Raw genomic sequence first — 15,991 nt, forward strand, 5'->3', positions numbered from 1 at the left:
CATGGTACCTTCTCCAAAATGGACCATATAATGGGTCACAAAACAGGCCTCAGTGGATACAAGAAGATTGAGATAATCCCATGCATCCTATCAGATCACCATGGACTAAGGCTGGTCTTCAATAAGAACAAAAACTGCAGAAAGCCAACAAATACATGGAAGCTGAATAACACTCTACTCAATGATAACTTGATCAAGGAAGAAATAAAGAAATTAAAGACTTTTTAGAATTTAATGAAAATGAAGGCACAACAGACCCAAACTTGTGGGACACAATGAAAGCAGTGCTAAGAGGAAAACTCATAGAAATGAGTATCCAAAAAGAAACAGGCGAAAGCATACACTAGCAGCTTGACAATACCTAAAAGCTCTAAAACAAAAAGAAGCAAATACATCCAAGAGGAGTAGAAGGCAGGAAATAATCAAACTCAGGGCTGAAATCAACCAAGTAGAAACAAAAAGGACTATACAAAGAATCAACAAAACCAGGGGCTGGTTCTTTGTGAAAATCAACAAGATAGATAAACCCTTAGCCAGACTAACCAGAGGGCACAGAGTGTGTATCCAAATTAACAAAATCAGAAAAGAAAATGGAGGCATAACAACAGAATCAGATGAAATTTTAAAAAAAAATCATCAGATCTTACTACAAAAGCCTATATTCAACAAACTTGAAAATCTGAGAGAAATAGACAATTTTCTAGACAAATACCAGATACCAAAGTTAAATCAGGAACAGATAAACCATCTAAACAACCCCCAAACTCCTAAAGAAATAGTATCAATCATCAAAAGTCTCCCAACTAAAAAGAGCCCAGGACCAGATGGGTTTAGTGCAGAATTCTATCAGACCTTCATAGAAGACCTCATACCAATACTGTCCAAACTATTCCACAATATACAAACAGACAAAGCACTATGTAATTCCGTCTATGAAGCCACAATTACGTTTATACCTAAACCGCACAAAGACCCAACCAGAGAGAGAGAGAGAGAGAGAGAGAGAGAGAGAGAACTTTAGACCAATTTCTCTTATGAGTATTGACCCAAAAATACTCAATAAAATTCTCACAAACCGAATCCAAGAACACATCAAAACAATCATCCATCATGATCAAGAAGGCTTCATCCCAGGGATGCAGGGATGGTTCAATAATATGGTACAACCACTCAGGAAATCAGTCTGGAGGTTCCTCAGAAAATTGGACATAGAACTACCTCAGGACCCAACTCTATCACTCCTGGGTATATACCCAAAAGATGCTCCAATATATAACAAGGACACTTGCTCCACTATGTTCTTAGCAGCCTTATTTATAATAGCCAGAAGCTGGAAAGAACCCAGATGCCCTTCATCAGAGGAATGGATACAGAAAATGTGGTACATTTACACAATGGAGTACTACTCGGCTATTAAAATAATGACTTCATGAAATTCATAAGCAAATTGATGGAACTATAAAAGATCATCCTGAGTGAGATAACCCAATCACAAAAGAGCACACATGGTATGCATTCACTGACAAGTGGATTTTAGCCCCAAAGCTCACATTACCCAAGATACAATCCACAGACCACATGAAGCTCAAGGACAACCAAAGTGTGGATGCTTCAGTTCTTCTTAGAAGGGGGAACAAAACTATTCTTAGGAGGAGATATGGAGCCAAAGTTTGGAGCAGAGACTTAAGTAAGGGCCATTCAGAGCCTGCCCCACCTGGGGATCCAGCCCATATACATACAGTCACCAAACCCAGTCACTATTAGGGAGGCCCGGAGGTGCATGCTGACAGGATCCTGACATAGCTGTCTCCTGAGAGGCTCTGCCAGAGCATGACAAATACAGAGGTGAATGCTAGCAGTCAACCATTGAACTGAGAACAGGGTCCCATTGGAGGAGTTAGAGAAAGGATTAAAGGAGCTGAAGGGGTTTGCAACACCATAAAAAACAACAATACTAACCAACCAGAGCTCCCAGGGACTAAATCACCATCCAAAGAGTACATGTGAACAAACCCATGGCTCCGGATGCATATGTAGCAGAGGATGGCCCTGGCAGGCATCAATGGGAGGAGAGGCCCTTGGTCCTGTGAAGGCTCAATAACCCACTGTAGGGGAATGTCAGGGCAAGGAAGAGGAAAGGAGTGGGTGGATGGGTGGGGGAGCGCCCCCATGGAAGAAGGGGGAGAGGATGGGATAGGAGGGTTATGGATGGGAAACCGGGAAAGGGAATAACATTCGAAATGTAGTTAAATAAAAAATATCCAATAAAAAAAGACAACAATGTAAATAAATAAAATAACCAATTAATAAAAAAAGTTAATGAGGAAAAAAGATTCTTATTGAAATTTCAGCTTTTTTTCCCCAGAATTTGACAAACTAATCCTAAAATATATGTGGAAATCCAAGGGACACGGAAAAACCAACGTGATCTTTAGCAAACGAAAGTGGCAAGATTCCCATTTCTCGATTTCAAAACATACGCCAGAGCTACCGTAATCAAGAGAGTATGGCACTTGACTCAATAGTAGACATTTATGTGATGGAATAGAATTGAGAATTCGAAGACAAATCTTCCTTTTTACAGTCGATTGACCAACAAGGGCTCTAGAAAATGAATGGTTCTAGAACAACTGGAGATGGACATATCAAAGAGTGAATCTTCACCCTGTACCTCACAGCACTAAACAAACAAGCAAGTGATGTTCTAGATTAACCCAAAATGAGCCAAAGTGACTCATCCCTCTAATTCTAGTGCTTGGCATACTGAGGCCCGAAGAACACTGTGAGTTTGAAACCCAGTTACAGTGTGAGACTCTGCCTCTACAGACAGACAGGCAGACAAACGACTTACTCTAAACGAATCAAAGTTCCAAATGCATGTTCTGTGCAATCATTGAAAGGATAAGTCACAAAAGAAAAATAAACTAGGCATCAGTAAATTAAATTGTGTTTCAATGAATGCCAGTAATCACATGGAAACTACGCCTTGACACCAGCCTGAGCTATGAGACCCTGTCAAAAAAAAAAAAAAAATGGCTCAGCCGTTTGAACTTCCAGAGGACCCAGGTTCAATTCCCAGCACCCACATGGCAACTCACGCCTGTCTGTACCTCCAGTTTTAGGGGATCTGAGACCCTCACACAGACATATATGTAGGTAAAACACAACAAACGTAAAATGAAAATAAAATTTTAAAAGATATTTTAAAAAAGCAGGCATGGTGGTACCCATCTTTAATCCTAGCACTCAGGCTCTCAAGTAACCAAAGGCAAGTATCTCTGTGAGTTCAAAGTCAGCCTGGTCTCCATAGCTCGACTCAGGACAGCCAAGGCTATAGAAGTGAGACCCTGTCTCAAAGGACAAAAAAGTGAGAAGCACCTCGCACATCAGAAGAAAATGTTTCCAAATTATATACCTGAAGAGGTCTTATACAGAGAATATACACAGCCCTCATAGGACACAACAATGAAAAGTCACTCAGCCGGGCGGTAGTGGAACGCATGCCTTTAATTCCAGCACTCAGGAGGCAGAGGCACGCCAGCCCACAATACAGAGTGAGTTTCAGGTCACTCAGGGCTACACAGAGAAACCCTGATTATTTTGGAGAGGGGGTAAACAAGAACTCAATTTAAAAATGAATGAGGCCTGGGGCTACAGTGGACTTGCAGGATGTCTACTGTTATGCACAGTCCCCCTGTCGAGTCCCCGGCACACACAGGCACACACACCAAGGGGTAAACAACAGTCATTCCTCCAAAGAATATATATATTCTATACGTGTATCTGTAACCCCAGCATATAGAGAATGGAAGTCTTTAGAGGCCTCTACAGCTCTACATTCAGTAAACGACTGTCTCGGAAAATAAGGCTGAAGGGACCGGAGAGGTGGCTCAGCAGGTAAAAGCACTGGCTGTTTTTCCAGAAGACCCAAGTTCAATTTCCTGCATCTACATGTGACTCATAACTCTTCTGGCCTCTGCCAGCATGCCATGCGTGTGCTGTAGACATACATGCAAGCACACACATATACACACAAAAGAAAGTAAATAGGGCTGGAGAGATGGCCCAGCAGTTCAGAACACTGGCCACTCTTCAGAGGACCCAGGTTCAATTCCCAGCACGTACATGGCAGCTCGCATTTGTCTGCGGCTCCAGTTCCTCAGAGTCCAACACCATGCTGAGCTACAAGCGTGTAAGGCACAGGCATGTACGTAGAGAAAACATCCATGCACAGAAAATGAAATCATTTTGAGAAATTAAAAAATTGTTTTAAAAAAAAGGTGGAAAGCAAAAGAGAAGTCACCTGACCTCATATACATACACAGGCGAGTATATCCACTGACATTCAAACATGTGCGCACACACATGCACACACACACGCACACACACAAATTAAAAAATGAAAGCACACTAAAATGCATAATATCACTTGTCATTAGGAAATACAAAAATAAAAACCACAACGAGACATGATCTTACCCCTACTGGGACAGCTAAGAGAAAAAGGGGAAATGACAAGGGTTGGGAAAGGTATGAGAAAATCGGAAGCCTCAGACACAGCTGGGAGAAACAGAAAATGGTGCAGCGCTGTAGAAAGCAGCCGGACAGCTCGCTCCCTTAAAACTCAACCATAGCGTCTGCATGACCCACACTGCCCACTCCACAGTATACAGCAAAGAGAGTCAGAGAGCGTCCATTATAAATAATGCAATGCACGTTACAATAATAATAAATAATGATTTATAACAGACAAGAAGTAGGAAAATCCCCAGAGACCCATTGATTTAGTGAGCAAACACACGTGGGTTGTTATTTTTTTTCCTGTCCCTTACTGTTTCTCTGTTTTGTGAAACAATCATCCCACAGCCCAAAACTAGGAACCATGTCCCTCGAGGAGCTGTTTGTCATTTTATCATTGCTAAATGGGGTTTAGAAACCAAGATCCGGGTGCTTGGTGTGCTCGCAGCTTCTGAGTAGTATCAGTGGGCACCGTTCTATTTTCTGGTATTTAAAAAGAATCCTAACTCATAAAACTTACAAAATAGTCCCCTACTATCTCCTTTTTTTTTTTTTAAGATTTATTTATTTCATACATGTGAGTACACTGCCGCTGTCTTCAGACACACCAGAAGAGGACTTCAGATCCCATTACAGATGGTTGTGAGCCACCATGTGGGTGCTGGGAATTGAACTCAGGACCTCTGGAAGAACAGTCAGTGCTCTTAACCGCTGAGCCATCTCTCCAGCCCCCCTACTATCTCCTTAATACTCTACCATACCCTACGACCCCAAAAGAAGCAAATCACGTATAACTCACGTGAAGTACTGGCACGCACGGTACACTTGTTACACAGAGAGCACATGACACACACACTTGTTGCAACCACACGACCTAACCTATTTTTTGCTATCACAACCCAAAGGCTGTGTACAAAGAGTGGCTTTATTCTAAAGAGCAGGGAGAATTTGGATACCATCAACCAGTAAGGCATCAAAAGAGCAGAGGACCAATCAGAAAATTCCAACTGGCAGAGTGTTCTAAATGGCATCTGGCTCTCAATTCTGACTTAACAAGGGGCAGTCTCTAGATAACAGATACCAGAAACCCCATGAGAAACAGGGTAACAAGGGCCATGTTTTCCACGTAAAAATCACTTCATGCGAATATGAGGACTCCATGTCGCTGCACAGATTTATGAAGGAAACAGAATTCTTAATAGCACGTCGGGCATCTGCTCCGATCATGGAGGGAAAGTACTTCCAAAAGCAAGCAGACAACATTTGCCTAGAACCTGCTATTATTACACTCTGTACATATGGTAGCTAAAAACTCATTAGTTTTATAATTCTGGCTGAAGTTGGCAAGCCACCTCCAGAAATATTTCCTACAAGGGGAGTGACAGATGGCAATTTCCTTTGTTATAGGATGAACTGCTCAGGGCAGTGGTCACACACACACACACACACACACACACACACCCCACACCCCACCACCATCACCTTCACCATCCAAACCGCATGTGGCTTCTCTTATGTAAGATAATTAATTTGCTAATCTTCATGTAACTGGCCTCCTTTTCATCATCTAAGAATACTTTCTTGGTCAGACTTACATAATTTCTTTCAAATAGACTTAGAAGGCAGGCACGGTGAACATGCATTTATTCTGGGACTTGAAAACTCTGAGGAGGACTGCGCGTTCAGGGACAGCTTGAGCTATGTAAACCCTATCTCAAAACAAACGAGCAAACAAACAAACACTTGATTTGAAACTCCAAATCAAATGTGATTAGAAATAAATTTCAGCAGCCACTACAAAGTGGGTACCATCGTCCCTTGATACCCATGTAGGAACCTTTCACCCCTCTCCACTGCTGGGAAGGCCAATATGTGAATGCTCAGGTTTTTATATAAAACTTAGTATTTGAATACAACATGCTTAGGTCCTCCGATGTGCTGCGTTTTCCTATTTTTATTCTTGCAATGCTGGGAGTCAAATCGGATGCTCACTAATGCCAGCAAGCATACTACCTCTGTGCCACACCTAGCCCCTGACTACATAGGCTTTAAATCACATCTAGGTTATTTATAATTCCTACTCAGTGTGAATGTCAGGATTCGTCATTCCGAATTGCTCAGGGAACAATGACAAGAAAAAGAAACCTGTGCCTATTCAGCACAGACACAGTCACCACAGCCTGAAGACATCATCCACGAACAAACCCACTTCGAATACGGAGGATCTGGGAGAAGGCAGGAGGCTATGGCAGGTACGTCTGTGCCCCACTGCTCTCACAGGGCTTCAGCATGGTAAGTGGCAAAGGCAGGGTTTGCTTCTCACGAGTTTGTTTTAAAGTTAAGTTCTTGCTGTGTTGCTCAGGCTGGCCTGGATCTCACTATGTAGCCCAGGCTGGCCTCCAATTTATAATCTTCCTACCTCAGCAACATAAATGTTGTATAGTAAGAACAAGTTAATGTGGCTAACTCTTCCTAGACTTTTTTTTTATTTTTATACAAATGTTTTCCATCCACAGTTGGTGGAGTCCTTAGATGCAGAACCTGATTAGGAATTTGAGAAACTGACTGTACAATATCATTTTATAGAAACAAACAAACAAAAACGCTAGAGGGTAGGACCGATGAGATGGCTTACTGAGTAGAGATGTTTTTCACCAAGCCTGGTGACTTGAGTCCCGCGAGGGGAAGGAACGTGGGCGCATAGGCACAAGAAACTAACTAAATAAATAGAAAACAAATTGACTAACCTACACTTTGGTTCCTTCCTTAGGAACTGTTGTCGTTGTATGCACATCGCAGTCCACACCAACTCCCCCTCCCCGCCTCTTCTCCCTCCCTCCCGTCTCCCAGAGTAGATTTCAAGCCCAGCATCAGGCACTTAAACCAATGAATTAGAAGCCCTCACCTCTGTCCTTCACGATTGGCTCAGAGGTGATCATGTGACCCGTCTTGTACGGCTTGTATGAAAGTGGTTATGTTGGCAAGCTCTCTAGGCGATGGAGGGAACATAGGCGTGGCGTTCCTTCTGGGATCTTTGCTACTTATGGAGGGAAGCCCATCTGGCTGATGTAGCCTTAAGGGGAAAAAGCAGGACCAAAAGATGCCCAGCTTGTACACGGGAACCTGGACCGAAACCATTCTGACACCACCAAGCCCTGAGCTTTTTCATTTGTGTGATTCAATACTTCTTTATTTTTTCTTAGCTGACTTTCTTCCCCCTGTGACTGTCAGTTCTCTCTGACTAATGCACTCTCTATTTTAGACTAGGAAAAAAAATCCTGCACTCCTCTCTGGCCTTATCTCTATGACTTAGTCATTGAACCAGGAACAGTACGAATAAAATCCCTTCCAAATATAGTACACATTCCCAAAGAATCCCTAAGCATCAGTAAACCTTAGAGAATTAGATCTTGGAGTATTTGAGGCATCTTGGATGGATGTGATTAATATTCAGTTTACAGTTTGCATTTATGGTTTGCAAGAATAGTTTCCACGATAGAATCTTTCAGGGAATCTTACTGACATTGTCTGCTTCAATAGCCACAGTCTTTCTTTCACTAAGAAGTACACATACTGTAGATATAGGTGTGGGAACTGAGGCCCTGAGACACTAATTTTTTGGAATTGACTTGGCTCCCGTGTGAGTACTGCTTAAGTTTGTATCTTCCTGGTTCCAGAGTCTGGCTGTCCTGGCCATGTTGCTTGTCTCTTTAAATAATCTTTAGTCTTTGAGTATAGGCTTTGAGTCTCTGAAAGGAAACATCTTGTTTGCTTGTTTGTTTGTTTGTTTGCTTGCTTTTTCAAGGCAAGGTTTCTCTGTGTAGCCCTGGCTACCCTAAAACTCTATCTGTAGAACAGGCTGGCTTTGAATTCAGAGATCTGCCTGCTTTTGTTTCCCAAGTGCCACTCTGCCTGGCTAAAAACACACACACTTTTATTTATTTTTTTTTTTTTGAAGGGAGACATATGTTATTAGCCTAGTGATGTAACTTTGTAAAGAAAGTCTCCTGTATTGCTCTCACAATGCTGTCTTTCTGCTGGAGCCTGCTCACCAGGGTTCCTCTTTATGAGATTCTCATTGCCTGGAAACAGAAGTTGACCTTTTGGAGTTGATGAGATTTATATACTTGGGAATTTCTACCTAGTAGTCGATCTTCCTCCCCCTCCTCTCCCTCTTCTCCTCCTCTTCCTCCTCCTCCATCATCATCAATGTGTATTCGTATGTGTGTATAGCGGGTAGGTAAGTGTGGGTGTGTAAAGGTCACAGTGGGTGTGAGGTGCACAGAGGGCAACCTCGTGGATTTTTTTTCTACTTTTATGTGAGCTTTGAGGACTGAACTGAGGTCCCCAGTGTGCTATAGGATCTTTGATCACACCGTGAACCTCAAGACTGTGAACTGGAAAAGGCTTGCTGTGGTGTGGCTCAGCCCTAGCACACGCCTTTAATTTAGCTCTCGGGTTAAAGGTGTGTGCAGGGGCTGAGCCACACCACAAAGGTTCACACTGTGATCAAAGCTCCTGCAACACCAGTCTTTATTGGCTGAGCCCTCTCCCTGGCCCCTCACCTTCACCTCTTGGCCTGAAAAGACTTTCGATCGGAAACAACATGGCTTTTTGTCTTTCTAAGTTTGCTCCAGTTATCACATTTCTCTTCCAAGGTTTCCCTTGTGAGAATGTCTATTAGGTTTCCCAAGACGCCTGTGTCCTGTAGGTTCTTAGAGATGACTGACCCCACCCACACCCAAACAAAGCAAGAAATCTGAGGCGTTCATTAGCACTATTGATTCCTGCTTTAGACAGGCACAGAGTTCAATGCCAGACTCATGCAGGCTGACAGAGAGGCTAGCCCATCTTCCTTAGCCCAGAGTTTAACGCCTGCTCCCATGGTCAGGGCTTTCTTGAAATGAATTCACAAATTCTACACAGTTCATATGAGCAGGGTCTCACTGTGTATCCAGCTGTTGGGACTCTTTGCTTATTCCAGGTCACCAGCTCAAAGTCTCCCTTTGACTTGGGCACCTTCTCTTCTAGAAACTGTGGTGCGCTGCCCAAAGCATCCGTAGTTATCGCCATCCGGAGCCATAGCCCACCATCCAGAGCCATTGCCCGCTATCCAGAACCATACATCTGGATTCATTGCCATTTGGAGTCATTGCCACCCAGAACCATCGCCATCCATAGCCATTGCCATCTGGGTTCATCACCATCCAGAGCCATCGCCCGCCATCCGGAACCAGACATCCAGAACCATCAACATCAGGATTCATTGCTATTCGGAGTCTTCCCCTCCCTGAACCATTGACATCCGGATTCATCACCACCCAGAACCATCACCATCCAGAGCCATCGCCATCCAGAGCCATTGCCATTTGGAGTCATCAGACCCTTGCAGTTTTGTTATTTGTACAGTTTTCCTTTGTTTTTAAAACAAGATCTTACTGGCCTGAGACAGCTGTGTGATCCCTTGAAGTGATCCACTTGCCTCAGCCTCTGCCGGGATTAAACATATACCACCACACCCACCTCCCTTGTATTTATTTTATACAAGTAATGTCTGTATAAGATTAAAAGTTTCCTCTAAGCCGAATACAGAGGCACACAACTGTAGGAGGGTAAACTGTGAGAACTGTGGGTTTGAGGGTGATCTAGGCTGTACCTAAAAACAAACAAACAAACATAGCCTCCAAGGTGGGTGTGGTAGCACATGCTTTTGATCCTAGCAATCTCAAGGCAGAGACAGGAGAATCATTGCCTGGTCTATACAGGGCGTTTTAGGTGAGCCAGAGCAATTTAAGAGAGATCTTGTCTCAGAACAAACAAACAAACCCCCAATCAAAAACCCAGACAAACCTAGCTTCCTACTCAAACATTTCAATAAGTATCATCTTGTAAAATTTTTAAAACTTTCCCTCTTGCAGGTCATTACTAGTAATAGTTCTATGGTTGTACATGTGCCTCATATATTTTGATTATGGTAATCTCATAATTTATTGGTTTCTATATTGAAAAGCATTTAATCATTTTGTGCTTTTGGGTCTTGTAAACTTTGCATTTGTGACAGTCTCGGGATGTCAGCTCAACGCCCGAGGCGCCAATTTCTTGACGCCTCTCAGTGGAACCTACCGTTTCTTTTGTCTGGTTTTCTGCTTTCTGGAAGAGAGCAATGTAGAGTAATATTTTCCTTTTTCTTCCCTCTCCACATCCCCTGCTGTCCTTTGAGATAGCATCTTATGTAACCAAGGCTGGCCTCAAACTCACTACGTAGGTGAGGATGGACTTGAACTTGTGATTCCCCTGCCTCGGCCATCAAAGTGCTGCAATTACAGGTGTGAACCACCACACCCAGCACAGGCTGTTATTTCTCAAAGGTCCGCTGACACCAGACTATAAAATAACCCGTGAATTGTTTGGGAGATGAGCTTACTTACTTGTATTTTTTTTTTTTTTTTTTACTGTAACTGAATTTCTTCGTTGTTTATAAGGATGTTGGAAAACTCCCTCTTCAGTCACGTGTTCAGAAGAGTGTCACGTTTCAGTTTGGCAAGGTTAGAAGGTCAAGTGCCTAAAAGTTCAGATGGCTGGGTGGCTTCTGCAGCTTTCTGTTTTCTCTTTAATCATCTTCTCAAGCCCCCTTCGTTGCTAACATCGTTATCTGTACCTCCTGAGTGTTTCGAGTTATCACCGACAGATCTCTATTTCACTAGGCTTTCAGGACAGAAGAGTCACCCTCTGTGGCTTCCTTATTGTTAAGTTTTCTTTCACTTCTACTCATTTGGATTGCTGCTTGCTCAAGTCTTTAAGATGATTCTCGCCCGGCTTCTCACTTTGTGTGCTGAACACTGAGTTCCTGGTTCCCTCATGTTCAGTGGACGCATCTAACAACTGTTCTTCTCCTAGCTGGATCCACGGTTAAACAGGTAGTGTCCTCACGTGCGTTTAGCTCTACGTTTTCCAGTTTGTTTCTTCCTGTCTTAATTTATTTGAAAAGGAAATTCTCCGGAATCTGACTCGATTGATAGCTTCTCCAATGGGTTTTATCGACCGTCTTCTTAGGGGCTGTATTTGGGGAACCCAGGCTTCCAGTACGCTAAACAAACACACTGTCTCCAAGCCACACCCTAGCCCACGATTTTTTAATCTTTATTTTACATTTGGTTATATTTTGTCCAGAGAAAACATCATTTAAAAGGTTTTTTTTTCTTTTTCTATGAACTGATATCTGACTTGGTTTTTAAAAACTTTGTGTGTTTAAAAAGTACACACACACACACACACACACACACACACACACACACACACACACACTTTCCAAGGTTGTTTGTCCTTGCAAAGAGATATACACATCTGTCTAATGCGGATTAGATCTAAATCTGTACAGATATCAGATCACGTGTGGCAGCAGACGGGATGATATTGGTAACTCAGAGGTTAGAGGGGCTCTCATTGATTTTATTGCCCCTACTTGTCCTAATTCTTACATTTATGAGTCAAAGCGATTCCATTTTCCTTGTAACTGTGCTACTTCCTGATGTGACCATGGTGATAAATGGGGCCCCAGGAACCAGGCCCTCTGGAGAGCATGTGGAGAGCGGAGGAGCCCCTGACATGCCTCGCTTGTCAGTCACTTCAGCTGGGTCCCTCTCCTTGCTCTCCTTTGGGTCTTTTCAGAAAAACCATGATGCCTCCTGACTTTGTTCATCACCCGCTGTCCGAAGCCTGTGCCCAGCCACTCTGTTTTCCTCCAGTCAGAACAATCCACTTTAGCAACCAAGCTCCAATCCACTCAATTAACGTGTCCCTTCATCTCTTCTTAATTAGCTTAAGTGACATCTTTACCAAAGCCCTCCGTTCTACAACCTGCCCTGGCCAACCTGCGAGATCTTCAAAGAGATTTTTTTTTTTCCTTTTTAGATCAAAACCCTTTAAATGTTTCTTAACAGAACAGGACCATTTAAAAGTAAGTTATACTATAATAAAGGTATAGGCCTAGTGTTCCATATACATCAATTGATTTATGCTCTCAAATATGGTATTTTCAATGGAGGTGAGGTGAGCCGAATCCAATTTTCTCCCTTTGACGCTGTAGGAAGGAGATGAGGCATTTGACTAAAGGCCTAAAACCCATGATTTAAATGAATGCGAGGAGCTCATTACAATTTAACAAGTCAGAAACTGAAAGAAACTAAAGAGAACAAAGAAAAAAAAATCACCAGAGAATCCAACCTTCTAAATTACAAACGCAGAACAGCACCTCCTCTCTTCAGCCAAGATCACATGTGCAACGTTGAACAGCGTGTAGTTTTCAAACCATGGAAGCCTAACAGTGATTCATTATATGTAACCTCAATATAATAATATATTAATACCCTGTGGGAAATGTCTCAATTTCTTCTCATGATGTCTCTTGCTTGCCTGGTTTTTATAGGTAAGCCAAAATGTCCCATCATCTTTCTAACGAAACTTGGACAATGAATAGATCAAATTTTTTAAACAGGGATTTTGACAAAGCTTTTGGTAAAATTTGTGGTTAGTTTCTAGGTATATGGTTCAGAGGAATCTTGCTACATTGTTTAACTCTTTTGTTTTATAAGCCAGGTTTATGGTTTTGAGTTATAATGTGATGGAAATACATGTTTGCTCTCTTTCTGAACTCTTGGAATGGTGGTTAGAATGTCTTTTGTAATTCATAACACGGAGTTCCTTTCAACCATCCAGAATTGCTTTTATATAAGGTGACTCTGGTAGGGGGGATCGCTAGGTAGATTCAGGATTAAGTCCAGTCACTAGAAAGCCCAAACGTGTTTCGAAGACTGACTTTTTAGCCTTCACTGAGCAGAGGGAAGCCACAGAGGGAGGCCAGTCACCAGTGGACAAAGATCTGATTATTTGTGCACATGTAATGAAATTTGGTAAAAGCCCTTGTGCTAGGAGATTTTGAGAGCCTCTAGGTTGGTAACACTGTCATCCTGGCGAGCGGTATCCCTAAAGAAGAAATAGAAACTCTGCAGTCACCTTGCCCTGTGCAACTCCTGAATTTAGCCGTTCACAGCTAAAGTTTTGTAAACATAGAATAAACTACAATCTTAATTAAAGTACTTTCTGAAACTTAGAAATGTGTTCTAGAAAATCTAGCAAGTGTGAGAGAGACTCATTGGGACTTCTGAATCATACACAGGTATGATTAGCATGGAGACCCAGGATGCTCTTATGACTGACATCTGTAGTGGGGAAGGTCTTGTGGGGCCGAGCCCTTAACCTGTGGGGGTCTCTGAGCATTCTAGACAGATGTGTCAGAACCAAATGGAATTGTGGGGTACCCAGTTGTTTTGAGAAAAACTAGCAAACTAGTTTTAGAACAAGGTATTTGTTGTTGGAAAAGATACCATAAAGGTGGTGTCAGACAAAACTACACGTGGATATAATACCTAAGGTTAGATCCAGTTGGCCAGATGATGCCACATTGGAGTATCTGTCAGGACAATGTTAAACTGCTCGTTCCTTGTGTGTCTGAGTCTGACCCTCTTGGGGATGTGAGATGGTTCTGAACACCTGTACATTCGCTTCCCAGGGTAGAGCAACATTCTTCAGACCTGAAACAGGAAGGAAGAGGAGGCCCACCCACCCACCCACCCTTCTTTCCTTCCTTCTCCCTCCTCCTGCCCTCTCTCCCTCTTTCCCTCCCTTTCTGTTTGTTCAAAAGCCCATCGTGCGAAGGTTATTGAGAAGTGAAGAACTTGTTCCCTGCAGCCAGGAGGGTCCTTCAAAACTGACTTGTCCAAGAAGGGATTTAAAAAGAAAAGAAAAAGAAAATTAGGCACGAAGAAATAAATTACATTCACTTACACATAAAGAACCACTGAACACTGAACAAATTCTACTACGACTTGGTCTCTCTCTCTCTAATTTTACCTTTATCAGTGACTTGCCACACTGCAGAGGAGTGCTGGGTGGACGCTCGCTCTTCTACCGACAGAAATGACTGCAGCCACACAAATTTATCCCACCCAACCCAAAATAAATGTTCTGCTTAGATTCTCCTTGATAAACTCCCCAAACGGCCATGGGGTCTCCAAACACCAGCCGAGCCAAGTGAGAACTTCGAAAGGGGAAATGTCTGAGGGGTAAGAGAGGACTGTCACAAGTATGGTTGAAATATTGTGTCTTCTCAGATTTTGCAAAACTGTCAGATGACTAGATGCACCCTTGGTAGAGGTGCATGAAATTGAAGGTTTTTGAAGATCAAACCTTACAGACTGTCTTAGACAGTGCTCTATTGCTATGAATAGACATCATGACCATGGCAACTCTTTTTCTTTTTTCTTTTCTTTTCTTTTTTTTTTTGACTGTCCTAAGTTGTTTATTGGATATGGATATGAATTTTACAAATATTACGTGTATTAGCGGTAACGATGGAGCTGAAGAGTAATGCGCCTTCTCCAGGCTGCACGGCGAGATCCACCAACAGTGTGTGGTGGAACTTGTGGCCCTTTCCAAGGCCACGGTTCTTGCGGCCAGCAGATGTCAGCCCATGCATCTCCCTGTGCTTGTGGACTGGTTTGGTGATCCATTGGGTGTCAGGATTTCTCCTGATAGCTTTATGGAATGTATCAATGAGGATAACCTCAAAAAATTTATATGTGGAATCTTCACCAACCCAGTAGGAATTCAGGACTCTCCAAGCTCCACAATGGCGCCCAGCTCTCTCCTCAGCAACAGACTGAAGGCTTCGTGCAAATTTCAGCTGGTTAACACCATGGTGGACAGGCTTGCCGTAAGTTGCACCCTTAGGAACTGGGCGCTTGTGACCACTGCGGCGGGCATGAATCCTTAAATGACATAACCTTGCTTAGCCTTGTATCCCAGCCTTCACGCTTTATCAGGCCGGCTGGGGCGCAGAGCCCTGTGCAGTGCAGAGAGCTGGCAGTATTGCCAGCAGCGGACCCTTAGAAGAAAGCACATCACGTCGGACTTCTTCCTCCACAGCTCCTGGATGTATTTGTATGCACCCATCTTGGCTCACCTGATGGCTGCCACTAGAGGACCATGGCAACTCTTATAAAGGAAAACATTCCATTGGGGCTGGCTTACAGTTCAGAGGTGTAGTCCATTCCCATCAGGTTGAGAGGCATGGCGGCATGCAGGCAGGCGTGGTGCTGGATCAGCAAGCAGCAAGAAGAGAGAATGAAATTGGGCCTGGCTTGAGCATTTGGAACCTGAAATCCTGGCCCCAGTGACACACTTCCTCCAACAAGACCACGCCTACTTCAACAAGGTCACACCTCCTAATATTGCCACTCCTTATGAGTCTCTAGGGGCCATTTTTATCCAAACCACCACGCAGACTTCTCACTGAAGTCTCCCTTGCCAAGCACAGGGCCAAGGGCAAAACAGGTTCTTAGAAGCTTCAAACTGTACAAAGACCAATTCGTCTGTGTGAGCCTTTGGGGGGTGGTGTGGGGGCAGTAACAGTAAT

The 15,991-nt window shown here is 43.2% G+C and overlaps 1 pseudogene; it reads right to left on the reverse strand.

Annotated features, from left to right (window-relative positions):
* Positions 1 to 14,915: 14,915 nt before the first annotated feature.
* On the reverse strand, positions 14,916 to 15,576 carry LOC116900191 (annotated as a pseudogene).
* Between the last annotated feature and the right edge of the window lie 415 nt (positions 15,577 to 15,991).

Source organism: Rattus rattus, chromosome 5 (genome assembly GCF_011064425.1).
Source record: "Rattus rattus isolate New Zealand chromosome 5, Rrattus_CSIRO_v1, whole genome shotgun sequence".
Classification (NCBI taxonomy): domain Eukaryota; kingdom Metazoa; phylum Chordata; class Mammalia; order Rodentia; family Muridae; genus Rattus; species Rattus rattus.